The 14,470-nt window shown below is 46.2% G+C and overlaps 2 long non-coding RNA genes across 5 annotated transcripts; one reads left to right on the top strand and one right to left on the bottom strand.

Annotated features, from left to right (window-relative positions):
- The first annotated feature begins 2,482 nt into the window (after positions 1-2,482).
- On the top strand, positions 2,483-13,631 carry LOC149918055 (uncharacterized). The gene is made up of 7 exons (XR_016465816.1): positions 2,483-2,895; positions 3,312-3,512; positions 3,699-3,970; positions 7,507-8,913; positions 9,001-9,156; positions 11,982-12,068; positions 12,553-13,631. It is a non-coding gene; the product is annotated as an uncharacterized LOC149918055 (long non-coding RNA).
- On the bottom strand, positions 9,990-12,812 carry LOC116226168 (uncharacterized). Of its 4 annotated transcripts, none has more exons than XR_016465812.1 (7): positions 12,787-12,812; positions 12,547-12,691; positions 12,371-12,437; positions 11,746-11,816; positions 11,185-11,226; positions 10,617-10,925; positions 9,990-10,519 (listed from the first exon to the last, which is right to left on the bottom strand). It is a non-coding gene; the product is annotated as an uncharacterized LOC116226168 (long non-coding RNA). The 4 variants fall into 4 exon arrangements; XR_016465814.1 differs by having other exon boundaries at positions 11,335-11,816; XR_016465813.1 differs by having other exon boundaries at positions 11,315-11,816.
- Positions 13,632-14,470: the final 839 nt, after the last annotated feature.

Raw genomic sequence — 14,470 nt, forward strand, 5'->3', positions numbered from 1 at the left:
ACATCAGAGAAATGTCTGTGATACTGCAGAAGCCAGTATGGGCCCCCAAGCCCGTAGGGTATGCAAAGGAGGAGTCAGCGGTCGCTTCTTGTGCCGGAAGATCACCGTGGAGTTCCACAAGGATGTTTTTATCGCTGGTGTGAGAAAGAGAATGAACGGAGAAGCGATACAGTTTGCTAGGTTACTCACTGTAAGCAAGACAAGGGTAATGGCCAAAAAGATATAGAAGGCTCTTTTGGGGTACTAGAGCAACAGATCAAGTTCCTCGTCGATGTACACAGTGTGACGAGCACAGGAAGAGAAACGTTTCTTTTCAGGAAGGACTATTTGCACAAACATCATCCTTAAATTCCTTTGTGTAATTTCTACTAAAATTACTGATGTCTTCCAAATTGTAGGAAATGATAAGCAAGCGGCACCGAATAACCAAGTAAGTCTTATGAAGTCACGAGTAAGTAGCTTAACTTCCCTTTGGGCCTGAATTCTTGCATTTTGGTCTGTCAATTGTACGTAATTATTAGATTTACTGCCTGTACTGTGAAGCAATTAACATAGGAACTATACCGCTCTGTCACATTCATTTGTTTCCCGTTTGTTTCTTTCTCACTGTTTCAGATTGCTCTGCCCTCTTTTATCCAGGATGAGTAGAAGAAGAAACGAGACGGAGTTACAAATGAGCTTTCTCAGGTATTTTATCTTTTTTCTGTTGTTTTTGTTTTTAGTAAATTACTCATACCATCATTTACTCGGATTCTTCTTTGAAAAATATGTTTTAAGACTGCGTGGAAATCATGCAAATCCCTGAGATAGATGGGTTTACTATTGTTCTTAGAGTACTGTTTACCTTCTGCTGAGGAAACTTTATGCCTAACCACGTTGGGTCAAGCTTTATTTTCAGGATCTGTTGAAGTCCAGAGAGAAACAATATTGCTCCGGTTTCACTTTAGCATAGTTTGGAGAATGTCTGACCTAGGTATGGTTCAGCAGGGCCGTGTTTGCCTCGAATGACAACCGCGTGGACGTGCTTGGCTTGTTCTGCCGGCGATTGCTCTTAAAAATCTCCACCCGTCTTTCTTTTAAGTCCATGCCGGTGGTTTTTTTGCTGTAATGATGCGTTTGTGGAATATGTTGTGCTTTTATCATATTCCATATGGTACGTTACGAGTTGTCTTTGACAACACGTTGTGTTGGAATGGGATGACGTCTAAAGCTGCACCGTGCTTTGTACTTACCGGGGCCCTTAGGGACGGTTGTACTGAACCATTGTTATTAGTTTGAAACAATTGGGGTGTGAAGAGTTATCTGAAAAACTGCTGTAAGCGTTTTGTCTCGAACGCATAGATGTTTTTGTGAAGCTTCTGCACACTGTATCCAGCCGTTTCCGATTTTACACAATAATTAGCAATACAATCTTTATTACATATTACATGTCAACATCCGTACTGGTTACTAGAAGCATCCTGGCTTTACTTTCCTTTCTTCTGAAACGGGCTCGATGCTCTTCTGCCTCAATAGAGAAATCGAAAAGAGAATTCCGAGTTGTTCAAATGCCGGAGCGACCGTTCACGACCGAGGACATAAGTAACATACGGTAAGTTCCGTAAGCCCACGATCACTTGCAACTCCTACAGTTTGGATCGATCCCAGGGATCGCGTGTGACTTTAAAATGAAGTCGCCCTTGCGCGGCAAAACTGATAGATAAATAGACAGGCGTGACCTCTGTGCGGTGTCGGAGCTTGAGCAGTGCAAATATCGTACAAGAGGTCCAAAGTTACCGCATTATTTTTGATTGCAAAATGTCTCAGCTCTTTAAATAAGTTACCAAATGCAATAGGCGCAGCATTCAAAGCCTGGGGGCCAAACAGATTCACAGGAGTCGTGAAAGCTAAGAACTGTGGCGCGGCACTTTGAAATCTTGCTCGAGACAGCAAGGAGTCGTTTCAGAACATCAGAAAAGGTATCGATGTGTTCAGAGGAACGCCTACGCTTTCCAGGCTGACGGAGGAGAACTGAAGGTCGCTGCTTATGCGAGGCGCGGCCTCTCAGAGACGATACCAATATTTTATTACGAGTGGAAAGCAGTTTGGTTTGTCAAAGGTCACGCAGAACAGCTCCTTTTCTTTTGTCTGGAAAAAGGCTTTATTTCTTATGATACGTATCAGAGGATTTAAATTTTGTCAGCCTTGGGCCGAGCGTATTTCTTAGCCTGTAGTTTCTACTGCCACTCACTTATTTGTAGAAAATTGTAAGGAAGAAACGTGCTTGTCTCTTTGTCATAGAGATAGCGTTTTGATTGGAAAACAACCTGCGAATGTATTAAAGACTTAAAAGTTTTGTCTCAGAAATGATAAGACGAAGGTAAACATTTCCCTCCGACTCTTTTACATCATTTTCATTGACTGGGGGGGGAAAATGTATGGCTCGATTTTGAAGTCCCGGAGCTCTTAAATTCACAGGCATCGTCACCTTTGCACAGGGGAAGGCGACCGTGACGTCGGTAAGGTATTTTTCTCGGGATCTCGCTGGCTAATCTGGAAGCTAGCCCAAAATGAGATCCCAGCGTATCGTAAGGTGTAAAATTGCCTTATTTTCTGCACTTGGTCCCGTGGTGGAACTTTTTCTGTGTCGTAAATGAGGTTTTGTTATAGATTCCCTGTTCAAAACGTTTAACAATAACAAAGTTGAAGTAAGCAGTAGCGGAAGTATGCCATCAATTCTGCTGCTCAGCTTTACAAGGTACAAGTGGCATCGTCATTATGAAAGGTATCAGTTATCAGTATGCCTCCCTCTCCCTCTTTTTTTTGCTTTCAGCTGTTCCAGTTTATGTAAAAACCGCAAAAAAGCAGATCATCCGGACTGCGCCGAATTGTTCTCAAAGAGAAGTTCAGGCTCAGGTGAGGACGTATTTTCCAATTTTTTTCACATTTGTTAGATGCGGAAAACAAAAGAATAGCATTTTCAAGAACATTTGGTCTTACTCTGCTCACAAATGATTTTCAAACAGTTTGAAAGTAAGGAATTTGTTCTTAGACAAAATTACTCAAGAATTGATTGTGCAAAGATAGATCAGCCGCTCTCCGGATCGTTCTCCATTTCTCTAACAGTTACCTAAATCATACTCCATTGTTCCTTTGCTTTGATTAGATCGCTGAAATATTTATAAGTCTGGTAAAGGGTAAGCAGAGGTTTTCTAGCGCTGAGTTGTCGAGGCGTCGCCGAGATGCAGAAACTGACGAATCCATCCGTTAATCGGGCGAACAAATGTGTGATGAAATGACATTGGCAACGTGGTGACCTTCTTGTTCTGAAGGAACAGGTGACTCTGTGACGCCGAGTACGAGGGCCGCTCCGAAAGTGACGCCTTCTCTTTTATCGCGTTGCCCACAACATCAGGCGTCTTTTCGGCTCCATCGCTGATAAAAACACAGAGCTAACGGCGGAGACTGCGTTGAAAACGAGCGTTTGGCAGCTGAGAATTCTCTCATTCAAGTAGCGGTCTCGACTCCTGTGTGTAGGTGAAATTATATTATTTTTAGATTAAATTCATAAATTTCCACGGCTGTACATTTAGGATAGATTCAGAAGTATTTTCTAGCTAAGTAACTGTAGCCAGGTTTTCTGTTGGACATAGATTTAGTTTTTTTTTTTTTTTTAAATTTCTCTCATTGTAGTCAAAATGTTTGTTGTAATTATACAGATCAAATAACGACAGTGAACCTAGGGAGCAATGCTTTCTGAATGCTAACATCCACAATTCGACGCGGAAGCCCCGAGTCCGGGCCCGAAGCAGTGATTGAGCACCTGGGGGGAAGGCAGGGCCGATCCACAGGAGCGCAGGTGCATGCAATGTTCCCGAGCGAGAGGAAGAGGTGGAGCCAGGATCCACCCCTTCCAAGACCTCATTTCGGGGCTGGCAGAGGAGGCGAGGGTATTTCTCCGGAGGTCTCTGCCTGCAAAGGCTTTTTGAAGGTAAGCGGCTTCTTTCCTTTGTTTCTGTGCTCGGGCTGTTGCTTTTGAGCGAGCATTCATTCACCACAGCCTTGCGGCTCTGCTGTCACTGCTGCACTTTCCATCACGTTACGCTGATATTGTTGTTTTCCAGTAGTCGTTTGCTGCTGGTGACGGAGCTCTTTCTTTTGCTTTTCCAAGTGCTTTAATGGCGCTTCAGTTTGTGAAGCTATTGCAACTTTGTTAAAGTTGGTGATCTATTTATTCAGTTAGTTCATATATTTCCACCGTGGGAATGCAGGGCACTGCAACTTTTCTATAGCGATTTTAATTTTGTCAGTGTGAAGATGATGGATACAGAGCTCAGTGGATTGGATTGGATTTAATTTAATTGGGTACTTGTCTTGTTACTTAAGTAATCATGCCTAGATATTGTGGAAAGGTAAACTAGTGGAAGGTCACAATTGAGTGGAACTGATTTTACTTCCCTTCTGGAAAAAATGAACCTCTCTTGCTTTTTCCTGAAAGTGTGAAGGGAAAAGAAAAAGAAATTTGAAAAAATAATTCTACAATGACTGGCACGTCTATTGCTTACTCTGAACTTTGTTTACTTTTTTTTTTTTTTGTAGTTTTTCTTTAGTTCTTGCATGTGTAGAAGTAAGTCCAGAGCATAGATGCAAACTGTGTGCGTGTTCTATTTTTCCATATTTTGTTTTATCTTGGTGAGAAATGTCGCAGTGTCAGCTTGTTTTCTTCAACGTGTCTGAAACAGAAATGATAAGTGGGCAGCTAGGAATGGAGAGTGTAGGTGCGGGATCTGCTGCGCTGCAGGACCAGATTGAAGTAATGAATCCTTTAATTGATCCCTTAAAGTTACAGGTAACGAAACCCTAGTCTACAATTTGGAGCGTGATCTCAGGACTTGCTCTTGTGCACGATCTTGGCAAAGGGCTTGTGATTTTTATTGATCCTTGAGGTCCCTTCCAACCGAAGCCATTCCATGATATACAAAGTTTTGGGTTTTGTTTAGTGAAAATGTTTGTTGTTTTCTTATCCTAGCTCTATGTTTTTTTTTCTGGAAATTGCTGAATATGTAAATGAGAAGAGCAGTTAGTTAACTCTTTTTTTTCTTAAAATTGTAAGAATTATTTTGTTTTGTCCCGCATCTTTTTTTTTCTTAATCGTAGTTCTAGAACAACTTTTCCCAATTAAGAACTTTGGAGAGTCTCTTGCTGGTAGAGCTAATTGCTTTTATTTCCAAGTAATCAAAAGATAGAGTATTAGTTTCAGCTGGGATGGAATGGTTGTGAATGGTTGTTTGCAGAGTGCCTGGTCTGATGCTCCTTTTTGGTTTTAGGAGGAAAACAATGTTGATAACACACCGGTGTTTATAGTTGCTCTGGGGCAGTAGCGTTCATAGCCAGGGAGGAATAGAATGAGGACAGCCAACTTAAACTGGAGATAGGGTTCTGTGTCATGCAGAAAGATTATTTGGAGGGGTGAGAGTTCACCTGACTCCTTTGCTTTCTGGGGATTCAGCTGGGCACTGCTTGAGCAGTGGAGGTAAGCAATCAGCGGGTCAGCACTCATACATCTGTATGCATTCATATGTACTATTGGAAGTAGTAAACTTCTCTTTGTATGTGTGAATACTGTCATCTCAACCCACGAGTTCTGGTTTTGTTTTCTTGCAGCGCTCCCCCCATCCCCCTGGGAAGATGAGAAAAAGAGAGCAGGGCAGCGCTTAGCCACCAGTTAACAGCAACTGGTATACCTTCCAAGAGCTGCAGACAAGCATTTATTGTAGCAGATGCAAAAGTGACTCTCAAAAACAGGGAAAGCTTAGTGGATTACACTGATAGTGCTTGCCTTGTGGTGTAGGTACTTTCAGCACATCGCCGTAGGTCATGGAGAAACCTTTTCCCTGCAGCCATGGGATCAGCTGGCATCTGGATTCCAAAGATGCCCCGTTGCCAGGATTTTGGGCTGAGTGAATTTGGCCTCTGAAGCTGAGAGGCTTTGTTATAAGGAACTAGTCCTTTATTTAGCAATAATCTCCCATTAAGCGGAGGTAATTTAAATATGTAGGGAGAAGGAAAACATACTGGCAGGAAAATGCTGAGAAAATGCCAGCTGGGTATTTTGAAAGCACATCATATATACATAGTTTATTTTGGTAACATGACACTGGAGAAACTTCATAGCAGAAGTTGGAGAGGAGGAGTCTGCGCGTTAAGACCTGAAGCCTGACAGTAGTTAGACTGCTAGGCCAGAGAGCAGCACACAAGGAAACCGAGGTAGAAAATGCAAGGAGTTTAGAAATACTGGAGTATCACTGGGGAAATGCATACTTTTAAAATATTGCCCAACAAACCTAGCATAACCACCTCCCGACAACCCCACCTAAGTTATTTAACTTTACATTCCTTAAATAAAAGGCAGAAAGACACAGAAGAACAAGGCTCAGACATCTGTATGTTGCCACAGCTGTAAATAGGTTTAATTTAGCAGTAGAGCGATTCTGAAAGTCTAGTGTCATCTACATGTCACAAAGCATTTTCTGATACACATAATACCGTGCAAGAAGTTTACCTAACAAATGCAACAGTTCCTGTTCTAGCCTGGATTTTATACAACAAAGGCATCTAAACTATTCTTCATTCTTACCAACATCAATGTAACTGTTACTTGTAGTTTAATTATTTCAACTCTATCATAAATAGTTTACTCAATTATGTCATTCCTGTAGCTGCTCAATAGCATAGCTGTCAGATTTCATGGGTTTTTTTAAGCACTGTCTTATCACAGAAATTTGAAGTCACTCAAGGTGGCAGGGACCCACGGCAGCCACCCGGTCCAACTTGCCCCGCACCAATTGGAGCTCAGCCCTGTCCAGCCTTCCATCAACCTGCACGCTCCAGAAAGAAACAAAGATAGACTTAGTCTAATAGTTGCCATGCTCTCATACCTCATTTAAAAATGGAAAATGGAAAACAGCCATTGCAAATTTAAAGTTGTGATAGAAATGAGCAGTTCTTGCTTTTACTTCTTCTGCCACAAGGTGTACTTAGTTTCTGGGAAGTGCCACCACCATTCTGCAGTTCTCAAGGGGCTTTTATTTAAAAGGAAAAGCTGCAAAGAGACTGTTAACTGAGACAGCTATAAGTAGACCGTGCTTGGATAACTCAGGTTAGCATAAGAGAACCCATCACAAGCCAGGCAGGTTGAAGCTGCGCACTTGCAGCAGCATACTCAGGAAGGAGGGGATAAAACTTAGAGCTGAGGAAGAACAGCCCTCCACCTAGTTTTCTGGTATTTGGAGCTGATTGTAGAAGGAGGATTCTGTAGGAGATTAGAAACTTAAAGAAAGGGAAGAGTGCTTCCATTACAAGTATAGAATACAACATAGAAGTATAAAATAACAACATATAGACATCAGGGAGAGCATGTGCTCAGCTAACCATGCTACAGAAGAATGTTGAGCACAATTGGCCCTCTTTCACTTAATGCAAAGAGGAAACCGCTGAGATGACACCATTTTTCTTTTCCCCCAGCAGAAGAGTCTGAAGTCACCTGCTCCATCTCCGTGCCAAAGGAGTCAGCACTTGAATCGGATGCCGCTCAAACAGCGAGCAGGGTTGAAATCGCAGTCCCCCCAGCCCCCAGTTGTCTTCCCCCACCGGCAATCACACAACGCAGGTAGGTGAGAGTATTGCATCTAAAGGAAAAAGCAGAGCTTGTACTTTATTGAAGGTCACTATGTTCATCCTGCTCTTCATCAAGTTTCTTCTCAACAGCAGCTTTACGCTCTAGCTATTCCATCTCTTCTAATTTAACTTCCTTTATTTCCTACAGAATATTTCAGAATAGGGGAGGCATTTGGGAAATAAGTAGACGGCAGCACGAAACACCCAGGGTGACCAGATTTGATTAATGGTATTACAGTCAAATTGAAAAAGCAGTCAAATTGGAAAAGCATTGGTTTTTTGCAAGCCATTTTTTGTCAAAAGGTATAGCAAAATGAGCATTTGTTAGCTGAAGTTACAGCTCTTAGGCAAAAGCCGCATTCAAATATCACTGCAGAAGAGCTTGCTGCAAGAAAAGTTACTTGCTCAGTAAGAACTCACTTGGAGCGCATAGAACAGCAGCCTAGCAAAGAACATAATTATCGAGCCCCTTGCAAACTGTATACAGTCACTCCTTCCATCTATTTCTTCTTAGATGTGTAGGAATAGTTGCTACCACGTGTGTCACGAGCACTACTTTTTCTGCTGCTCCCACCAATCGCTGTTTGATAGCAAACATCTTTCAATGCAGCCGCTTCATTTCTCTCTGTTACTTGAGTTTAAGGGAGCACAAAATGTAGCAGTCTGAGTTAACTTTCAGAGGGTAAATAGCAATCTTTGTGTACACCTCATTTTACTTGTTCGTTACCTTGATTTAGCAGGACTTTAAGTATATGCTTAAAAAAAAGCAAGCAGACAACAGCCAACTTCCTCCACTACAAACAGCAGGACCTCAAGTACTGCTGTATGTAATGCGCCAGCTTCACACCAGGAATCCAAAGACAGCAAGCTGCCGCCTCCAGTTTTGGAGCTGCCAAAGCTGAGCCCCACGCTTCCCAGGATCCCTTTGTACCTTTGTACGAGGTGAGCTCCCCACAGCCAGTCGCTTTCCCACACAGCTAGGATTTCAGCAGACATTCATTCATGCTTTTCTAGCTAAAGTCCAGCTCACCAGGACTACTCACAGCAGCTGTAGCAGAGGCTTCAGCTCTCATACCTGCACGGGGAGCCCCTCAGAGAAGTTAGCTGCAGTTAAGATGTCATTTCAGGATTTGAGTACCTGAGCAAGTTGATATAGCACCTCGGTTGCCATAAAAAGCAGTTACAGCCAGAGCACGTGTGATACCACAATGGAGTTAACAGCATGGCTCAAACCTAGAAGTGCAACTGCTTGAGACGGTAAGCCCACATCAGCAGTATTTTTTCCCTAAGTTTGACTGTTGACCCCTGTTACCACCTCAAAATTAACACCTCTCCTCATTCTAGCAGGTAGCATGGATTACCGCAGCAGAATCCTCAGAACGGGAACCGAGAAGCTCTGGCTAAGCTACCTATGTGGGAAAAGCCCTATTTTCTACTGATCCCAGTTACCTTAGGTTGAAGATGTTTGTCGTTGCAGAAAATCCATCGTGAACCTGGGAGGTACACTTGGCTGCCTGCTCCAGGAGCAGTTCACAGCCACCTGCACCTCCTAAGATTCTTTCCAAGTATCTTCCCTGGGCCGACTCAAGTTATTGCATGCAAGGACCCCTCGAGCCCAGACAAAGGGATCACCCCAGAACACACTGCGTGTGCTCAGAGCATACCTAACTGGCCTCCAGCAAGCATGGAATCCAGTTCCTTCCAGTCCTGCCTCCCCCCTTTGAGCCTGTGACCAAGATCACCCCCGGGCCACAGCACATGCTACCAGGGTCCTCTCCCAGCACCCAGCTAGATCCACTCACCTACCCCAGGGAGCCCCCCAGAACTGAGTCAGGCCCCATCCCTTCCCCAGGGCACTCCCCAAAGTCCCCAAAGCTAGAGGGAACTCCCACCCCGGGGGGCGCCCCTCCCACCCCGGGGGGCGCCCCTCCCACCCCGGGGGGCGCCCCTCCCACCCCGGGGGGCGCCCCTCCCACCCCGGGGGGCGCCCCTCCCACCCCGGGGGGCGCCCCTCCCACCCCGGGGGGCGCCCCTCCCACCCCGGGGGGCGCCCCTCCCACCCCGGGGGGCGCCCCTCCCACCCCGGGGGGCGCCCCTCCCACCCCGGGGGGCGCCCCTCCCACCCCGGGGGGCGCCCCTCCCACCCCGGGGGGCGCCCCTCCCACCCCACCTCTCAAAAACTAAGTCAACAGAACCCACCCTCCCACCAAAAAAAAAAAAATATATCTCTTTAGAGATAGTGCAAATCCCAGTCAACAGCCCCATAAAAAAACAAACACTCAAGAGCCCAGAGCTCCAGATCCAACTCAAACACTTCTGCCAATCACCTGAAAGACACCCCCAGGAAAACAACAAACCACTTCACCCACTGCTAAGCATGACAGCCCCAAACTCTAGAACTTAAGTCAAAAGCATACACAAGACCCATAACATCAGTACAACTTTAGTCAAACCAAGCACAGCAATTACTTCACTCAACAAGAAACAAACAATAACCACTTAGCCATCCATTTCAAGACACACAGAGCAGAGACAACCTCATTTCATGATACTTGGCACACTACTCCAAAAGCAAAGTCCACAACAATAACATCCTCAGCCCCATCTCACTTCCAAAAACAGAAAGCCCATGGCTCACACAAGACACACACCCTGCTGAGTGCTTACTTGCCACAAGCAGCACTTCAAACGCAACAAACAAAGCACAAAACAAACAGAAGATAATTGTACACACCTACTCATCAAGCAATCCTTGCTCCTGGACATTACAAGACAGGTCTGGCCTTCCTTTGGAAAGAGGATTCCTCTGATGTTGGAACTAAGTGATCTTCATGAGCCATTCCAATTCCACTTCAGTCAGAACCTGTAAGAAAAAAGAAAAAGTTGATGCTGCTCAACATAATTGGGAAAGGCCCAGATTCTGTCACATCCCCAGAACCACCGACACCAGGCACACTCACCACAAGACCAAGGGTCAGCCCATTCCATCAGCAGCCACTTCAAAGTCCACAGGAAAGGCACTCTCTGCAGTCAAACAACACAGCTCCCAGCATCAGCTGCACCAGGACCTGGAAAAGAAGACAGCCAGGGAACACTGCCATCCCCGGTTCCCACCAGGAAGTGCTGTTTGTGCAAAACAACACTCCCCCTGCTTCTTGCTCCTTCAGCTCCTTCTCTCTAGAGATCCTCTGCTACATGCTATCAAGCCAGGAACCGAAGCCCGATGCTGCAAAACACTCAATCCCAAGGGAGGACCCAGCTTCCTTCACCTGGCAACAAAAAAAAGACAAGATCAAGTGAAATAAAGTATCACTCTCATTTCAGCCGCCCTCTGTACTGCTTCTTAACCCCAGCACTGCCAGGATGAGTGGAAGGGCAAACGCTGTGCCCTGTCCTCTCAGCCCCGATGCAGCAAGGGCTACAAAGAAAACAAAACCCATGCACGCAGCCTAGGACACAGGGAGTGACACAGGAGGTACCTCTGCTCTCCAGCCCCAGCCAGAGGCTGCAGACATGCACAAAACTCACCTCCATCCATAAGGCCTCCTACAGCTTCACACCACCCTGGACCTGTAGGAAGATTAATAGAATACATTGTTAGGACACACCCTTAAGGATCACATAGCCCAATGCCCTTGCCACAAACAGGGACACCTACATTTAAATCAGGATGCTTACAGCCTCATCCAGAATGACCAGCACTCTGGGCCGTGCTCCCCTGCAGCAAAATCCTTGTCACAATACAGCCTCCCTTTCAGTAAAAAAACATGTAATAGAATAACCTGGGCTGGAAGGGACTCCAAGGATCATTGAATTCCAACTTGCCCATGTGATACTAGGGCAGGATGGATGGAGCCACAAACGCCTCCGGGGGACAGAGCATCTCGCTGCTGAAGAACTTCCCCCAACATCCAAACAAATCCTTGAGTTAAAACTATTCCCTCTCATCCTATCTCTGTCTACCCAGGTAAAAAGTTGATTCCCCTCCTTCTTGTGAGCCACTTTTGAATCCTGGAAGGCTGAAATGAGGTCTTCTTGCAGCCTTCTCTTCCCAAAAAGAGGCCCAGCTCAATCACCCTATCTTCATACCAGAGTTGCTCCAGCCCCACATTCTTCTTCACAGACAGCTCCATATCCTTCTGGTGTTGGGAATCCCAGACCTGGAAACAGAATGCAAAATAGGGCCTCACAAAGGCAAAGTAGAGAAGAACAAGCACCCCCTTGCCAATTGAGCCCAGGATCTCTCACTGGCCTTATAAACTGTTCAAAAACCCCTTGTGCTGTCAAAACAAACCCTGCTGAACATTCCACCCTCTTTCTTACAGCCCTCCCTTTACCTGCTGAAAAGCTGCTTGCAGGACTTCATGGAGCCTTCTCCAGGAGGAACAGCCTCAACGGCCCATCCTCATAAGGTAGGTGATCCATCCCCCAGGTGGCTTTCACAACCCTAATCCAGAGCTACATTTGGCCTCAGCGAGCTGAGCAACAGCCCTACTCTAATACCCCCAAAAAAGAGGTGGGAGCTGAACAGCAGCACAACATTGAACCCGAGGATCAGAAGGAGCTCGAGAGCATCCCTGCACCAAAGACAGGAAGGCAGAGCAGAAGCCCAGCAGCCTCCTTATTACAGGCAGGGAGCCCCGGTGGCAGACCCTCCGCTAGGGGATGGAGAGCACATCCCTGAGCCCCCCACCCTCATAGCCACCAGTCTTACTACTGCCAAAGCTGCTAGCAGGCTTGGACTGATTCTCGCTGCAAGGGGCCCTGCTGCAGCTCTCACCCTGCAAAAGAACACAAAAAGCAAAAGCTTAGAGCAAGAAACCACCAGCTTAATAAAGAAACAAACAGCCACAACAGCCTCTTGCTGTGCTCCTCACCTCTGCTTCTCACCTCTAGTGGCGCTAGGGCTGGACAGAAGGACACAGCCTCATCCTCTTCACACTCCCGTCGCTACAAGCAGAAAGACCTGCAGCACTCACATGCATCAGGATTGGGCTCAACCTCAGAAAATTCAGCAGCAACCCGGCTCCAACTCCTGAAACAAACAAAAAAACAGGAACCAAGCAAAAGTACCGCACTTACCCACAAAGTAAGGAGAGCGCAGCCCCAGACAGGGAGCCCAGCAGTCACCCAGCCCCACAGACAGGGAACTACAGGAGCTCCTCTGTGGCTCCCAGCAGCCTCCGGAGGGGTTTAAAAGGCTTAGGGGCGGGCCCTGCCCTGGGCTCCTGACCAGGCACACCTGTGCCCTGGCAGCCCGCCCCGCTGCACCTGCAAGTCGTTGCTTTGTTAGCACAGATGGAACTCGTTAGGGCCGACTGGGGTGCTGACAGGGATCGTGGAACCCTTAGGCCCGGCTCAGTGATCGTCCCCGTGCACCAGGTGGCTGTGCCTGTCCCTTCGCTGCGAGGGATGTGCTGGCACAGTTAGGATGAATGGTGCGGGGCTGGGCTGAACGCCGGAGCGGCATGGGGGAGGGTGAAGGATACAGGGCGCTCCTTTGCGGAGTTACACGTTATTGGACTTTAAAAAAAAATCTCTAACTGCCATTCACAAAAAATCATGTGTAACACACCTTGTGTATCAGTTTTCATTGTCATCTACTTTTGTACACGAGTTGCCTTCCAGTACTCCCATGTCTTCTCGAGTGAAGGCAGTTTATCACAGACACCCGCACACATGTATATATTATGCAGCGAGACACACGTGTTTGCAAAGTTTTTGTTGCTGATTGAAGAATGAGACCAGAGACAATAAATCGCACTGGCAAATCCATTTCGTATTTGTACGCACACAGCTCGACGTTCTACTGTGAGGTTTCTGTTCTGAGCACTGCAGTCGTGATTTCCAGGTTGATGTCATTCAAATAAAATGAAAAGCCGAGAAATGAAATGCCTGCTTACCCTCGGGGATGCCACAACAAATCAGGAAGACGATCTGGTCTTATGAGAGTGCTTTCTGTTGTTATGACAGTTATCGTACTGAAATTCTTTACAAGCTTTCATCCGGGCACTGTGATGACAACTCTTTGTGCGAGCTCACTTGCTTGTGAGATACACCTCCCTTATTTCCCCTGTCTCCCTATGACGTGCCAGCCCACTCCCTCGTGAATCAGAGCATCCTGAGAACAGCTCCATTTTCTAAGAGGCTGCCTGTGTTCCCGAGCGTCCTCTTGGCAGCGGCGGATGGCGGAGACGCTGCGGCCGTCCCCGCTTGTCCCCGGCTGCGGCGGTGGTGCTGCAGAGAATAAAACGACTCCACTTACAGATTAGCCAGGAAAACTGTTGGAGAGCTACTTCAATTGGCTTGCAGCTGGTGCGTGCTGCCAGCGGGGCGCAAAGTGTCTGTAAAACAAGTTCTTACTCTTTATTGTTGAATGTGAGTGCAAAAAAACAAACCAAAACGAAGCACATAGGCCTGATGATAGGTAATTGCCTTACGGTGTTTTTTGTGGCGGCAAATAAGCCATGGCCTTATGTGTGGGGAGTGAGGCTAATGGGAACTGAGGGTACAAACTGCAAGGAAAGATTCACTATTGCAGTAAGAGTCACAGCCGCAGTAAATCAGTTCAGAGTTAGATCCTTGTCTGTACCTTTCCTCAGATCTGGTGGGATGTAAGTATCTACATGTGTGCTTGTACACACAGATATTCCCTGATCAACAAATTCTACAAATTCGGAGTACGCCCAACATGTCTGTCTGAAGGAAGCATTCGATTTTGCATGCTGCGCCTTTGCATTGTATGCGTCTCATTTCTGCATGTCGAGGACTGGCATGAGTTCAGGTGCGATGAGGAAAATGAGCCTCAATCGAT

This window comes from Phasianus colchicus, chromosome 4 (assembly GCF_987193195.1).
Source record: "Phasianus colchicus chromosome 4, bPhaCol1.hap1.1, whole genome shotgun sequence".
Classification (NCBI taxonomy): Eukaryota; Metazoa; Chordata; class Aves; order Galliformes; family Phasianidae; genus Phasianus; species Phasianus colchicus.